At 57.3% G+C, this 16,201-nt stretch overlaps 1 protein-coding gene across 1 annotated transcript in view; it reads right to left on the bottom strand.

Moving 5' to 3' along the window:
* CACNA2D2 (calcium voltage-gated channel auxiliary subunit alpha2delta 2) overlaps window positions 1-16,201 on the bottom strand; it is a 119,304-nt gene that overhangs the window by 102,601 nt on the left and 502 nt on the right. The window lies entirely within an intron of this gene.

Raw genomic sequence — 16,201 nt, 5'->3', positions numbered from 1 at the left:
AAAGTTGTGTAACACTGTCCTCGGAGACCTGGCAGGCATCACGGCAACAACAAAATGAGAACAAAATGTTATTTGTAAAAAGATCCAAAAAGGGGGACCAGCAGTTGGCGTAATGGCTATGTCGCTGGACTCCCATGTAGTCGACCGCAGTTTGAGTCCCGGACCTGGTGGCTTAAACTCATGGCGGGTGTGTGTGTGTGCTTTGCCAAGATCCCGAGAGGAGAATGGAGGAGAAGGGATTGCAGCGTGGCCATCCCCCCGGGGGTGAGTTCTCACTTTCTCTCTGTCTCGCTCTGTCTTTCTGGCGAGCGCACGCACCCTGTAGCAAAAACCTCTCAAAAAAAAAAAAAAACCCTCCAAAAAGGGGTCAGCAGGAGGTACGGTGGTTAGGGCCCTGGACTCCCACATGGCAGACCATGGCTCAAATCCTGGACCTGGTGGCTCCTCACTTCCCATATCTATCCCTCTGTTTCTCTTTGGTCAAATTAAATAGGGCTAGCAGTTGGCATGGTGGTTAAGGCACTGGACTTCCACATGGCCGAACACAGTTTGAGTCCCGGACCCGGCAGCTTGCTTTCTCACTTTCCCGCGCTCTCTCCCTCTCTTTCTGGTCAAATTGGAAAATAATAAATAAAATGTAAAATAATTCTTAATAAAAATTAATAATAGTGATTAAATTAAATTAAGCAAAATAATTCTTTTAAAAAGGTCCAAAAAAAGTCCTAAATATATATATATATATATTTACACATGAAGAATGATTAAATCTAGCTAATCAACACATGCATTACTCACATAATTAGCATTTTGTCATATTTGAGAGCATGTAACATCTACTTTCTTTACATTTTCAAAAATACAGAGGCCAGCAGGTGGCACAGGGGTTAAGGCTCTAGACTCCCACATGGCCAACCACAGTTCGAGACCCGGACCTGGCAGCTTGCTTTCTCACCTTTTCTTTTTCTCTCTCTAGTCATGTTAAAAAATAAATAATAACAAATAAAATTGGGACCAGTAGTAGGCATAATGGCTATGTCGCTGGACTCCCATGTAGTCGACCATGGTTCAAGTCCCAGACCCAGTGGCTTAAATTCACGCAGGGAGTGTGTGCGTGCTGCCCAGGATCCCCAGAGGAGACTGGAGGAGAAGGGATTGCGGCGTGACCATCCTCCCGGGGGGGTGATTTCTCTCTTTCTATCTCTCTGCCTTTCTGGTGAGTGCACGCACCCTAGAACAAAAACCTCTCCAAAACATAAAAAAAAAATTAAAAATAAAATTAAATAAATAATTATTTAAAACACAATACAATACTGTCATTAACTACAGTCAGCTCTCTGTACAATAGACCTCTTGAAATTTTTCCTATCTAATTGGAATTATGTATCCTTTTTTCAAATTCTTGCCAGTATTTTTTTTTTTTTTAATTTTCAGAGACATCCTGGAAATTTAAAATATGGTGATAAAATGTTAGAAAGATTGGAAAGCAAAACTGAGAAATCTCAAATTCAATAGAAGAGAGATTAATTATGTGAGTTTGAACTAACAAAATAGAATTTTTTTACTTTAGACGAAAACATTACTGATTTTTTTTTCAATGCTTTGATTTCCATATTTAAGGATGTTTGTCTTCTCTTGAACTGCTGATAGGTTCATCTACCTACTATTTGAACTGAATCCTAACCTTTTTCCTGGTTTTAAGTTTTAAGCAAATTTCTCTTAACATAGTTTGATTTTGATTTATTGAAATTAAAACATTTTTAAATTTTAAAATGCATTAAAAACACCTATTAATACCTATTTAATGACGTCAGTAAGCTATATAGCCCCAGTGAGATGCTACTTTATAGTACGTTCACTTTACTCACTGAGGTTCACACCTAAAGTCAGACATGCATTTATTTTTATTTTTATTTTTGGAGAGGTTTTCGCTATAGGGCATGTGTGCTCACCAGAAAGACAGAGAGACAGAAAGCCAGAGATCACCCCCCAGGGGGGATGACCACGCCACAATCCCTTTTCTATTCCCCTCTTGGGATCTTGGGCACGCACACACACGCACCTGGTGTGAGTTTAAGCCACCAGGTCCAGGACTCAAACTGTGGTTGATTACATGGGAGTCCAGCAACACAGCCATTACACCAACTGCTGGTCCCAGGCATGCGTTTTTAAATACGTATATATCAGCTGTGCTTGCTACTGAGTCTTTAAATTAATTAAAGTCTTTAGTGAATCAATAAAATGTGGGGGGGAGGGGAAACTGGGAAATCTCTTGACCAAAGGGTACCAAGATGGAAAATTGAAGAGGAAAAAAAAAAAAAAAAAAAAAGAAAGAAAAAGAAGAACAGGGTCTGAGTTAGCTGAAGAAATTACTCCCGGAATCCCAAACTATGTAATTTCCAGAGCTGAAAGACCAGAGTGGACAGTGCACAACAAGTAGTAAGCAGAGAAGGCGAGGCCCACCCCGGGGAGTCGGTGTGGGATTCCTGAACAATGGCGGGAGAAAGTGTACAGGTTTCTGATGGAAAGACCAAAACAAACAGGCAACACAAGGCACTGAGTCTGAATGACTTGAGACTTCTCCGCAACTCTGGAAGGAGTGAAGCTGAGGAAGTCTAAGGCAGGCCGAGGTGGCAGCACGGCAGTAATGCAACCGGGCCCGCATGGGAAAGGACCTGGATTCGCATCCTGGGACCTCCCTGGAGGTCCCGGCCAGTGCTGCAGGCCTGCGACCCAGGCTGGCTGAGGCAGACTGTGGCTTCAAAACCCCAGTGGGGGTACCTGTCTCTCTCTCTCTCATTGGAAGAAACCAACTTAAAACAAAAAAACAAACCTGAGGAAATGGTGTCCACTCTGACTTCAACCCGGTCTCAGGGAGAGAGAGACTCTTATGAAAGTGTCAGAAGTCTGGCTTCCATGTTCCTCTTCTCAAGAATCTAGCTAAAAATGTGCTTTACCCAAATGAGGGAGAAATGTGGAAACAAGGCAGAAACCAAGGTAGAGGAGGCCGCAGGGTCCAGAAAAGAGGGGGCTCCCACCCAGAGAGAGGAGGAACACCCAGGAGCACATCCAGGTGGCAGGAGATGGAGGCAGCCAGTCTGCAGCGACACGAGGAGGAGGCTCGAGGAGTCTGAGTGGATGAGAGGAGAGTCGGAGAAAACGGGGAGTCTGGGGCAGAATAAGGTCCATGGAAAACCAAGCAAATCCACTAGCAGACCGGGCAGCCATTAGTGTCTACACGGCCAGGACAGGCCCCCGGTGAGCCTGACACAGCCTTCCCGCAGTGTGACGACACGGGGAGGGAGGAGAGGGCTGAGTATGGGGAGGGGCGGCATCCTCCTCTCCCACATGGATAATGCCTAAAACTGAACAATCATGAAGTGGCAACGTAAGTATGTCATTTCGAGATATGGAGCTCGGAGATTACAAAGTGACAGCCTCTGGGGAGCTGGAAATGGATCGGGGGGTGCGCTGTGCTCCTAACACAATGCTCCTGGTAAAGTTAGGGCTATACTCCAGGTGCCCGTGAACACTGATTTAAAAACCCTACATTATAAAACCCATCTAGAAATGTAATAAAAAGAAAGAGAGCGAGAGAGAGAGAGAGAGCGAGAGAGCAGGAGGCATGGATGGAGGTGGCTTTGAAGGAAGGAAAGCAACAATCACACAGGCAGAGGAGTCAGGCAAGGATCCTAGCCTCTGTCTCAGCACAGGGCCCCCCTGGGCAGCAGCTGGGGTCCCCACCTCTGTCCACGCTTACTGCAAACGAAGACAGATTGGAGTCTCAGTCCTCTGATCAGCTGAGCACACAGGTCAGGCTCTTCAGACCAAAACCCCAAATGGCAGTGGGGACCCTTGGTCTGGGGTCCTACCCTAACACTTCCCAAAAGTTGGGGATGGTCAGGAAGTAAGTTGAGGGATAGCAGCCCCAGAGGTCCATCTGAGGGATACCCCACCCATCCCAGGAGGCAGTGGGACACAGTGCCAGGTGGGGAGGGAGAAGTCCCACGTCCTGTGCCACGCAGCTACGCACCACCAATCAGTTTAAACTGTGCCGGGGCCAGGCAGCCCATCTCACCCCGTCCCATGGGCAGCCCTGCCTGGGAGGAGAGGTGGGAGGTGCTGTCTGAGAAGTGGGCCCAACGGCTGTAAATGACTTTGCCAGCTCTCACACTCTCCCTGGAATCCCAACTCTGTATAATTTCCAGCGACCTTGCCACCCTGTGACCCCTCAATCCAGTGGCCTCATTGCACTGGACAGATGTCCTACTTTAGGGACAGAACAGGCATGAGGGGACCCTGAGTCCCAGGGAACAAGGATGAGTATGTGGCCTGCACTGGGGCCTCATATGAGTGCAAACACAGGTGAGAACAGGCCAGGGCAGTCGGGAAGTCCCGAGAGTGACCCCGGATGGGCTTGGTCCTTCCAACGGCCACATGTCCAAAAGGAAAGATGACAAGCCAGGCCACTGCCCTGGGAGCTCCCTCCACCTCCACTCCCTCACATGCCTTAAGACTGCAGCCCCACTAGGAACCCAAGGACCTGCTGGCACCCCAGGATGGGGGCTGCCCCCAATACACCCATTTACAGCCTAGGTTCATTGGGCACCTACTTCAGAGGGGGCCCCCTGGGGATGGCAGGTCACCTAGGCCCATGGCTGGACATGACCTTTTTTACCTCTGCCAAGGGTTTCTTTCTTTTTTCTTTTCCCCTCTCCCCTCTCTCTCTCTTTTCATTTGCCCGAGGGCATGTGCATTTGCTAAAAAGAGAGAGACAGAGAGAGACAGAGACAGAGAGAGAGCAAGCACCACCCGTGGGGCATGTCACACTACGACCCCTTCCCATCTCTCCCTCCTTCCGGATGTTGGGCACACATGCACAAGTGCCCGATGTGTTTGTCAAGTGTCTTGGCCCAGGACTTGAACCATGCAGTCACTCATGTGGGATCCAACTGCCTTAACCCCCCACACCTCCGGATAGCCCACTGCCAAGGGTTTCTAAGGAGGCTCTGTGGTGACTGCATTCCTGGAGGGCCTGGTGGCCCAGCTGCAGGGGAAACTCGTGCCGGTGAGAGAAGCACCCACCCTTGGGTAGCAGAGAGGCATGTGCCCCACTCCTGCAGCCAGCTTGAGGTGGGAGGCAAAGCCCCAATCTGATGGCGCTATCCAATGAGGGGCCCACTCCGCCCCCTAGTATGCTGTGGGGGTGCAGATGCTGGCCCTACGAGCTGAGCTGATGGGGGACAGTGTGAAGCCCCTGGGTCCTAGCCTGGGGAAAGGTTGCCAGATCATCCCTCATGCAGAGCAGTGCATTTTCAGGGCCCAGGCTCCTGCCTTGCCTCCAGAAGGCTCCCAACCTCACTCCCTCGTTCCCCCTGAATGGCTTCTCCACCACTTAGCAACGGAGACGATTTACATAATGCACTGAGTGTGAGAGCAATAATGGCTGGGGAAGCAGGGTGCCCGTTAGTGGCTCCTTGGGAGGGAAAATACCTGCGCCTGCTCCTGCTCCTGCTCCCACACTGCTGCCTCCACCCTTATCCGGCTGGGCGGTGAGGCTGGTGGGGAGCAGGTGCCTTTAAGTGCTCGGCTGCTGCCAAGAAGGGCCCAGAACAGACGCACCAGTCTGGGACTACAACTGGAGTAACCTTGGGACAGAGGCCCGCAGGAGGAAATTTCCAAAGCACCCAAGTTTTGCACATAAATCCACCCAACCATGCTCTGGGAGTCCACGCCCCTGCCGGGCTGGGCTGGGCCCCACATTCTGATCCTTCCCAGAAGAGGCGGCCACTCCAGCAGGCAGGAAGCTGGAGCCGGAGGCCGAGAGCCAGGAAGCCAGGCTGCAGCTGCCCAGGAGGCGGTCACGTTCACACACAAAGGCAGCGAAGGAAGGGGGAGAATACATAAAATTACTGGCATGGTAATTGCTTTTTATATAAATGTTCTTTTTAAAAGTTTTCCCTAGTGTGAAAGTCCCTCTTTAAAAAGAATAAATTCACTGCACACCAATTTATTCCGTGCCTGTAGATGGAACATAATGAAGGCTCCTCCATCAACACCTGATCAAGAGGCAAGCGGCTGCCACTTGACCCAGCATTTGGGTCTCCGTGCACAGCGACGCAGGGCAACAGTGGGGCCAGAGGTCTTGGAGGGGCCATAGGAGGGGACAGCGGGCCTGCCAGAAGGCAGCAAGGAGCCCAGACTCTGGGACTCGGGGACAAGACCCCATTGGTGCCCTGGGGCTGCACTTGCTGGGCGGCTACACTCAGTGATCTCGTGCTGACCGCGAGGGTCTGGGGAGTCCCTCACTTTCTAGGGATAGGCGAGAGGCAGTGCTGAACAGGCTTCTGGGGATCAGCCCTCCTGGGCCTGCAGGGTGCATGGAGGCAACTGGCTGATGACATGCCTGGAGGCTGTAAGTGGAACTGGCTTGTCTGGCTCCGTGGAAAGGTCCCTGTGGACCCCACCTCGAAGTAACTCTTCAGCAGGCCCCAGCCAGGGGCTTTCAGTCTCCTGAACAACCTGACCACCTCCCCAACACTGCTGGCTGCCCTTCACCAGGAAGTGGGGCTCTGGCCCACGCCCCCTCATGGCTTGTCTGGCTCCGTGGAAAGGTCCCTGTGGACCCCACCTCGAAGTAACTCTTCAGCAGGCCCCAGCCAGGGGCTTTCAGTCTCCTGAACAACCTGACCACCTCCCCAACACTGCTGGCTGCCCTTCACCAGGAAGTGGGGCTCTGGCCCCCCCCCCCCCCCCAGCCATAATTCCCCCATCCATGCAATGGGGACAAGGTCGTCCTGAGTGGCCTCACCTCCCAGCCTGTGAGCACTGGACTGGGGATAATGAGCTCTGCCTTGCACAAGGTCTGTGAGCGCCATGGTGGAGTCGCTTGGTCCAGCCTCCAGCCCAGGGCGCAGACACATAGCCGACTGCCACTCTGCCCATCCCCTGCATGGCTGTGGAGCGCACTGTCAGGCTGAGTGACCAGGGATGCGCACCAGGCCTGGGGAAACCATGTGTGTGCATGCATGTGTGTGCGACTGTGCGTGCATGTGCGTGTGTGACTGTGAGCTCCTCACCCACAGCCGAGACTTCACAGCTTTGCTAATTAATCAGTTAAGTAGTTCTCGCCTGCTCGGGTGACAGAGCCGGCACACCTGCCTCCTCGCGCCCCACCCTGCCCTGGGTGTGCCCGCTCACACCTCCACAGGCAGCAGTCAGAGCCACACTCGTCCACACACACGCGTGCACACACTTGCTGGGACACAGCCCACACATGGCACACATGCAGACGTGACCACCTGCTTCTACAGACTCGGAAATGCTCACCTGTGCGTGACCCCCTGCAGCACCTACATGCACAGGTCACATGCGCTCTTCAACACGCACACGCATGTGGGCTCATGTGCCCCCAGCAGCATCGTGCATCTCCCATGCTCTCTTCCTGACATAAGCCTCAGCAGGTCAAGGCCTGTGTCGCCCTGTGAGTCAAGGGACCAAAGGTCATCAGGACTGTGGCCTTCCAGGCCTGATCACCCATGTTGGGGTGGGCTCTTGGGAGGCTGGAGCATGAGCCTGTCCTCTACCCAAGGCCTCCATACAGTCACACAAAGGGACACGGGTTCCTGGTGGTCCCACCTTCTATATATATCCAAGGGATGCACAGTTGGAGGGAACGGGCCATCTCAGGCCTCAGCATTGATATGGAGGGCTTCCTGAAGGAGGGGAGCTATGGGCTGAGTTTAAAGCTGGGGAGAGGTCTGGAGGGGATGAGGGGAGTGAGAAGAATAGCAAGTGGATTTGGAAGAAACAGCTCAGAAATCTAGTGAGAGTGAGGAAGGGGCCCAAGGCCTAGGGAAGGCTCCCTGTGACTCCTGCTAAGGCCACACACCTCGGCCTAAGCCTTCAAGTCACTCCAGCCTGGCCCAGGCTCCCGGCCTCAGCCTGCCGTCTGGGTGGCCAGCACAGTGCACAGGGGGCTCTCCCCGGGGACTCTCGCCACACCCTCCTGCACAGCCCCCTACTTCCACTCCCTCAAGTGAGCACTCACGGATCACTTGCACCAGCCAAGCCCTGGCAGACCCACACTACCTACTACTCCCAGGGTGTTCAGGGCCAAGGCTCCACCCTGATGCAATAGTCTCCGGTCCCCAAGGCCGTGTGGGATGGTCAGAGCCCTGCTCTCTCGGGCCTCCATGCTTAGCAACCCACTGAATGGTCACTAGCTGGGCACCTGCCCTGTGCCAGCCTGTGGGCACCTGTGCATGTGTACAGAGCAGGCACACACGTGTCCCCACACACCTGCACATGTACACAGCCTACTTCTCCACCCAGGCTGCAAGTCCACGCACCCCGATGTGCACACTGAGGCCAGGCGCTTGAGCACTTAGTCAGTCACTTGGCTCCCTGAGTCACGAGAGCCCAGAAGTAGACAAAGAGGGCCTGGGGGCCTGCTCAGGATCTGCCCCAGACTGTCTCCCCACCTACAGGGAGCAGGTCAGCTCCCTTCAGAACCTCCATCCAGGGGTTGGGAGATGATCTGCAAAGAGGTTTGTGGCTCTGTAACTTCCTCCAGACACGCAGCCTCTGCTCACAAGGAAAGGGTGGCCATCCCCAGAGCAGGCAGAGGGAGGCCAGGCTGAGCCCCCACTTCCTGCCTGGTCTTGGTAAACGCTGCACACGCCGCCCCTGGGGCCGGCTGTGGTTTGTCAAAACCAATTACTTCTCTGCCTCTGCCAAGTGCTTGGGGCTCCACGAATCCGAGGCAATTGTCCCTGGGGCTGCCACCAATCCAGCAGTGGACAGCAGTGGAGGAGGGGGAGGAATGCAGATCGGGTCAACCGTCCCTGGGGGCCTGGCATGGAAACCTCCCCAGCCCCCCAGCTCCACCCCCACCTCCTGCCCACCACCATCCAGACCAGCCCCTAGTTCTGGCCACGGCAGCTCCATCACTACTCTGAGGTGGATGCCCAGGCGGGAGGGGGTGAAGAGGGAGGCGATGGGGGAGGGGCAGAACCCGACCACTCCTCCACAAGCTGCAAAGGCCAGGCCCCCCATGATGTGGACCCCCTGCTGTCCTGCTGCAAGGCCAGCCATTCTGGGGACCCCAGCAGACAGCAGCCCGCTCCTCAGAACATTCTTCCTATGTGCAGGTTGAGGGGAGAATCCTGTTTTAGGACAGTGTGACAGACTAACCTCTCAGCCCCCTGACATGGGAGGATTGAGGGGCCTTTGTTTCAGGGAAGGGCCCTGCAGAAAGCCAAAGCTCCTACCAAAATTCCCCCAGGGAGAGGGGTGCTATGCCCGGCAAGTCCCGCTCATGGCCACCAAGACCGTCTCTTCCTCAAACGGAGAGACTCCTGGTTAGAGAACCTTCCAGAGATCCCTGGGGCTCACACCTGCAAGAACCCCTGATCTTCCGCCTCGACCACCCTGTTTCCCGGCAGGCTGGCCTGCGCGGTCCCGGACTAACCCCTGGGGCGGCCCAGTGCGCAGTGGCTTTGCACCGTCCCCTGCTGCACACCGGCCACACTCTCACCCCCATTCTGAGCCCTTGGGCCCGAGAGACAAGCTGCCGACTGCTGACCGATTAAAGAAGCCGACTCCGGGGCCTTCTGGGGTTCAGGGCCCTCCCTGGCCCCTTCCCCCCAGGGGTGCCTCTGCGGCTGACTCCCTGAGTTTCCTTCTCACCCCGAAGCCACCTCCCCTCCCCTCCCCTCCCCTGGTCCACAGCTCAGTTTCTTCCAGCCCTGTCCCAGCTTGGTGACCTTTGTGCTTTTCCCACTAAGATGTCCCCAAAAGACAGGGTCAGCAGGGGAGAGGGAGCCCATTTCTGTACTCCTGGGCTGGGCGGAGTACAGAGGGCACCTGGGGCAGGTGAACTTTGTGAAAACGGCAGCCAGTCCCTGGAAGGACAGGCCGACTGGTAGTAGAAGGGCACAGAGGCACCCCCACATCTGGGCTCCAACTGCAGCCCCTCCTGTTCCTGCTCCCAAGACCCTCATGTGTCCCATGCAGACAGGACTGCTCGAGTCCCCGTTTTGCCAGTGGAGAAACTGAGGCTGAGACAGGGCACTGCGCCCCAGGCCCCAGTGTGTCGAAGCCTGGCCCTGCCATCCCGGCCCACTGCATTCTTCCCCACTGCCACCCCACCCGTGCAGCTATTGCCTGTGGCATGGGCCCCAGGTTCAAATCCAGCTCCGCCTCAGCTATGAGGCCACAGGCCGGTCCTTCAGAAGGCAGAGGGTGCCGTAAACACTCCAAGCTGTTCCCCTCCCCTGGGGGACTAGGATGCACCCCCACAGTGGCCTCTTGGCACACGGGCTGATCCTACCCTCTTCCCCTCAGCCTCCACAGAAACCTGGGCAGCAGCCCCGCCCCCCAGGGGCCCAGAGTCCCTGGTCTCCCAGCACGGCTTCCCGCCCTGCCTGCCCCTGCCAGGATGCTGGGGGCAAGAAGCTCTGGGGACTGCCCACTGTCGCCCGGCCCACTCTGGGGCCTTCCTGTCATGCACCCTCCAGTTGCCATGAGTCCGGGCCCTGGGTCACTGGACCCTCCCAGGAGCAGGAGGAGGGGAGGCCGGAGGAGATGGGGCCCAGAGGGCCCCAGTAAGGCCCAGCGCCAGCAGCCCTGGAAGAGTCCCTCAGACGGGGGCGCCTCTAGGCGGCTGGTGCCCACAGAAGGGTCCCTGGGGCAAGCGTTCTGGAGCAGCCCCCAACACTGATCTCCTAATGCCCTAGTGGGGTCCTGAAGGGTAGGAGAGACCTAAGTCAGCTGCCCTCAGGCTAGAGCTCCTGCCAAGGCTGAACCAGCTTTAGAAAAGCTTCTCGAAATGGAATTTTCTCTTGTGAGTGATGACTGCATATAAGCGCGCGGGGCAAGGGGCTGCAGGAGGGCAGCAGCCACTCCCCGTCCAAGTCCGTGTCTCCCCACACAGAGCTCAGGAGACAGCTGTCCCAGACACTACAGTGGGATGTAGGTGCATCCCACCAGAAAAGGCCACCCCCAGGGGAAGGCCCGGGGAGGGAAGACGCGGGGAGCAGGCTGGGCTGGGGGCACCAAGAGGGGCTGCAGGCAGGGCTTCGGCCAGGCTCTCAGGCATCTGCCTGTCTGTACTCGATGATGCTGGAGCAGCGGCCTCGCCACGTTTCAGACACCCTCCCAGGAGCCCCCCAGCCCGTGCATCCCCGCTGGGTGCCGAGCAAGAGGACCATATGGAGGGAATAATAAGACAATTAACTTTCCATTAAAGAATAATATATGTGGGTTTTAGGGAGGCGAGCGACAGCAATCCCTACCCGGCAGCATATTTCACACCCGCGCCCCCCGCCACCCCCACCCTGACGCGCGCCACATCCTGATCGTCTACACCACGAGAGGAGGGCGCCGCCGGGCCTCATGGGGAGGTGACAGGATAGAGTGCTGGGGGCTGGCGATGAGCGAGTGTGAGCCCCTGGAGATGGTTCTGAGGCTGCAGAGCCGGGGAGGGGCCGTGAGGGCTCCGTGGGCTTCCTCGCCTCTCCCCACCCCTCACCTGACTCTCAGCACATGAGCTGGGGCAGCCACCACCAGTCCTGTATGGGTGGGGTCTGACGGGCTGCTAAGCCCGGTGCTGGGATGGAAGGACCCGCTGTGGGGCCCCGGGGTCACAATTCTTATGCTCCCTTAACCAGCCGTCCTTCCCCACCCCAGCTTCCTTCTTCCCCTCCTGGCCCAGTCCCCTGAAGGCTCTGAGGTTTCCTGGCACTCTTGGGCACTGTTAAGCCCTCCCAAGATGAGACGCCTGGGGGCCTTGGGCAGCTGGGGGGAGTTGGGGGCCTGGGCTGGACATGATGGACCAGGACCTCAGCACTGTCACTGGCTCTGGCTACCATGAGAAGTGGGGCCGGAGCGGTGGCCCGGCAGTATGTGCTGCCAGACAGCGCTGGAGCCATGTGGTGGAGCTCGGGTTCCGGCCCCCAGTCAGCCCGTGCAAAGCAGGCCCATGCTCCAGGCTGGCTGGGAAGGCTGGGGGAGGGGGCTGGGAAGTGAGACCCTACGGAGGGTGCTGGCCCCTCATTTTAAAAAACAAACAAAAGATGGGGTGCATGGGCACCCTGGGCCTGTATCACTGTGACTCTCCAGAGAAGTACAGGGACGGGGGGACTTGGGCTGGGGCTCTCTGCGCCCTGATCCTGCTCTCTGCGATGCAGGCTCAGCTGTTCAGGTGACGCACTGCCCCAGGGTGACTCCTTTGCCTTGACACCTGCCACTACCACTCAGGGCTGGCTCCAGGTTGGGACTGCCTGGTGCCGTGGGCTGCTCTGGGGCCTGGCTTCCCCACGTGACGACAGGACCTCGGGAACAGCCAGCAGGGTGCCGCAGGGCTAAGGCTGTTGGGCTGGGGCCCCAGGGGACGTGGGCAGGGACGGGCACCATTTCTGCCCTGCCCAGCAGCTGAGGAGTAAGGGGCTGGATAGGGCTGGGAAAGGCCCCTGTGGGTCCAGAGTTGGCTGCAGCCTTCCTAGCCTTCCCAGCGGGCAGCCTACAGCTCCCACACATGACGCCCTGCCCAGCAGCTGAGGAGTAAGGGGCTGGATAGGGCTGGGAAAGGCCCCTGTGGGTCCAGAGTTGGCTGCAGCCTTCCTAGCCTTCCCAGCCTACAGCTCCTACACATGACCATCCTGGGTTCCTGCTCCCAGCCCAGCTCTGTCCATCAGCGTCCATTCCAGGCAGAGGGTCTCCTCTCTTGCAGAGACCCTCCAGGAAAGGCGTCTCACCCAGGTCAGGGTTCCGACCCAGGATGGTGCACTGAGGAGCCGACTGGTCCTCCCTCACGTCTGGCTTTAATTCTTTCTGCTGTGCCTTCCCACGGGTCCGCAGAGCTGTCCCCTTGCACTCTTGACACTCAGCCGGAAGGGGTAGGGCCTGACTGTACCTGTCGAAGTGTCCTGGGCTTCAGAATGGGGAGACCTCTTGCATGCACCCCCAGGCACCTGATGAATTATTCATCCTGATCAGCCTCATTATGCAAATGAGCGCAGAGCCCAGCATATGCTCTCTGCTCCCCCCAGGATGGGCACAATATGGTGCCGACAGGGGAGGGCGGAGAGGGGCTCGGGAGACCTCACCCTGCTGGGGCTCCAGAGGGGCAAGCTGCAGTGGGGCCCACACTTCTGCGGCCTGTTCAGGAAAGGGCGGACGAGGGCTGGTGGTAATGGGGCTGGGGCACCCAGAAGGGCGTGGCTTGGGGTGTCTGGTGAGGTGTAGGGGGAGGGCTAGCACACACGTGTCCCGGAGATGGCCTGGCCCTGGGTCAGATGAGGAAATGCCGTGGGGTCCTCACAGACAGCTCACACCCTGCTGAGGTACGCCACAGTTTCCAACCCGTAAATGGGCCAGATCTGCACCCAGCCATGCCCGGTGGGGTTGTGGTGAGGTCAGGAGGAGGAAAATGCCAAGGCAAGGAAAACGCTCCCAAGTGCCAGTCTGCAGTTTCTGCACTCTCGCAGCTGCCAGCCCTCTGGCTCCAAGCTACTGGGGGTGGGGCGGCCGCTAGGAGTGGGGCAGGCAGGGAGGGCAGCCGTGGCGGGGGAGAGGGCCAAGGGGGCTGCGGTGTAGGGTCACCTCGCTGCAGGTGTCAGGGCAGATCTGAATTAGCTCAGCGAGGCCGAGGAGAGGCAGCCCCAGCGGGGGCCATGGCTGGCGGTGTGGCAGAGCTGATGCCAGGGTCTACGGCTGCACAGCAGCTGGGTCGGAGCCCTGCTCCAAGCACCCTCCTGACTTGTCCGGCTTGTGTGCCAGCTGCCTGGCCTGGCACACAAGCCCCACACATGCATTTGGAGGAGGGCAGTGGCTCAGTCAGGGTTGGGGGTGAGTCCCGGGTGGGGGACAGCTCCCTCCTGATCCCAGGGTCACCTCCTCCTCTGTAACTCTACACCTGTCCCCCAAACCTCCCCAGCACACCCTGTGCCAAGAAGCAGCCCCAGAGCTGTCACAGGAAGTAAGAGGCTGAGGAAGCAGGTGAGAAAAACTGGAGCAGGACAGAGAGCCACTGGAGAGCTGGCAGCGTGGCAGGCAGCGGGGCTGCCAGGAGCAGCCGGGACGCCAGGTCAGCCCTTCGCCTGCCTGCCTGCCTGCCAGCTACGCGGAGCACGGCCGCTCCTCCACTCCCCGCTGCCCCGGGCTCATCCTGTCCACCTTTCCAAGAGGGGATGCATAGTTGGGGGGAGCAGCGCCCTAGAATAGGAGGCAGGAGCTCCAGGCCCAAGCCCCAGCTCTGCTGCAACTCAGCCACGCAACTACCAACCACCGCGGCTCCTGCTGGGCGGGCGGGGGTGGGGAAAGCCCTATCCCTGATGAGCCGCTGGGATCTCTCCAGCCCCATCAGAAAGGAAGGGAAAGAACACATCCTGGAGTGACCATGACCACTGAGCGGCATTCAAATTTCATTTCTAGAAGAGGAGACACATGGGCCAGCCTGGGAGCCTTGTGGTTAAGGGAGCCAGATCCCATGTGGCTGACCGAGGTCCAGGTCTCACCCTGCAGCTTGAAAGGCATGCCTAACCCGTGTGCGTGTGATCCCCAAATCCCAAAGGGATGGAGAAATGGAGGAGAAGAGACTGCAGCATGGCCAGGCCCCACTGGGAAGTACTTAAAAAAAAAAAAAAGAGAGAGAGAGAGAGAAGGAGGCACATCTGCCTCAGCCCCCACCAGTCAGAATGGCCATGGCCGTTCTCGCCAGCCCATCCTCCGGCCAGACTTCTCGAACATGCCAAGGCTCGAGAATGAAGACCAGAGGGCGTCTGCACCCCCTGATGGGTACGCCAAGCCAGAATTGCACCTCTGGTCCTCACTGTCCAGGAAGCTCAACGCTCCAGACAGAGCCAGCCTTGGGCACGAGCGTGTCCGTTATTTTTTCACTGACAAACGTGCAGGGTCTGAGCTGCCTGTGAGCATGAAAAGTGTCCTTGAGCTGAGTATTCAAAGCATGAGGATTCTCGCTGGAGGAACCCACTTAGCTCCTTCCCTGGGGCCCGTCTATGTTCCGACAGGAAACTCGAGAAGGCTGGCGTTGCAAGTGACGACAGCCTCTCTCAGTAACCTGCACGGTCCTTGGCAGGGCCCACTTGGAGCTGGCGAGCCCTGGGTGCTCTTCCTCAGCCTAATCGGCTCCCATTCGAATAGCTTTTCTCCAGCGCACCCTCTGGAAGCTCTGCCGGCCTTCAAGTGCGGCTGAGTCACTGAGTTCAGGAAGAGAGTGGGATGCGGCCACTGCAATTCCAGCCCAGCAGCCAGGAAGAGCAGTTCAGAGACGCTCGGCCGCTGTGGGAGGACACCCAGCACGCCAGAGGTTCAGTCCTCCAGACCTGGACACCTCCTCCCACTATGGAACCACCTCCTCAGCCACCCCTACCAGTGCCATCCATGCCGAGGCTCCCATATCCACAGCCAGTGGCAACACATGCATCGCCACCCCCCCCCATTTCCTGGAACCAGCCACAGCTGAGCATGAGGAAAGGGCTGCAAATGACCCCCACGGTGCCCACCCCACGAGGTCACATGCACTGACCCGGTCCTGACCAGCAGGGACGGCAGGAACATGGGGGGCGGGTATCTAATTGCCACAGCTGGGCCTGGGCTGGCGGCTGAGCTACCAACAAGTCTGTTTACTCTGCCATCGCTGTGACTCTCCGGCTCAGTTCCAGTCAGTATGTCTCGGCCCCAGGTCCCCCACCACGAGGCCTCCGAGGCTCTGCTCTCCGAGCTCCGCATAAAGAGCGATGGATCGGGAGCCTGTGGCCTGACAGCAACACATTTTGCAGTCTTCTGGGGGTGACGGATGACCTGCTCTTCACATCACTATTTCAAACATTAACATAATCTCCCAGGATGAATGTGGTCGCGGGCGTCCAATCAATCACCCCTCCCGCACCTTGATCCCTCATCCCGCCAGGCACCGGCTTCCGACTCGTCTCCGCGCTCCGACTGCCCTCGTGCAATGGCGCCCGGCGCTGCACTCCAGGCCCGTGTGGGCCGGCCATCCCATCCATTTCAGGGACTGCCCTACAGTTATCATGTACCCCTGCACCCACGGGCCCTGCCAAGGCCTGGGCTCCCACCCCTCAAACACAGAGCTCACCCACCTGAAAACCTGAAAACAAGCCCCAACAAGCTTTCAGACAAAGTTCGCCACAGCACTGACGGCTTACTGCTGCGAGTTACC

This window comes from Tupaia chinensis, unplaced genomic scaffold (assembly GCF_000334495.1).
Source record: "Tupaia chinensis unplaced genomic scaffold, TupChi_1.0 Scaffold147003_1, whole genome shotgun sequence".
Classification (NCBI taxonomy): domain Eukaryota; kingdom Metazoa; phylum Chordata; class Mammalia; order Scandentia; family Tupaiidae; genus Tupaia; species Tupaia belangeri.
This window is presented reverse-complemented; position numbering and strand designations above follow the sequence as displayed.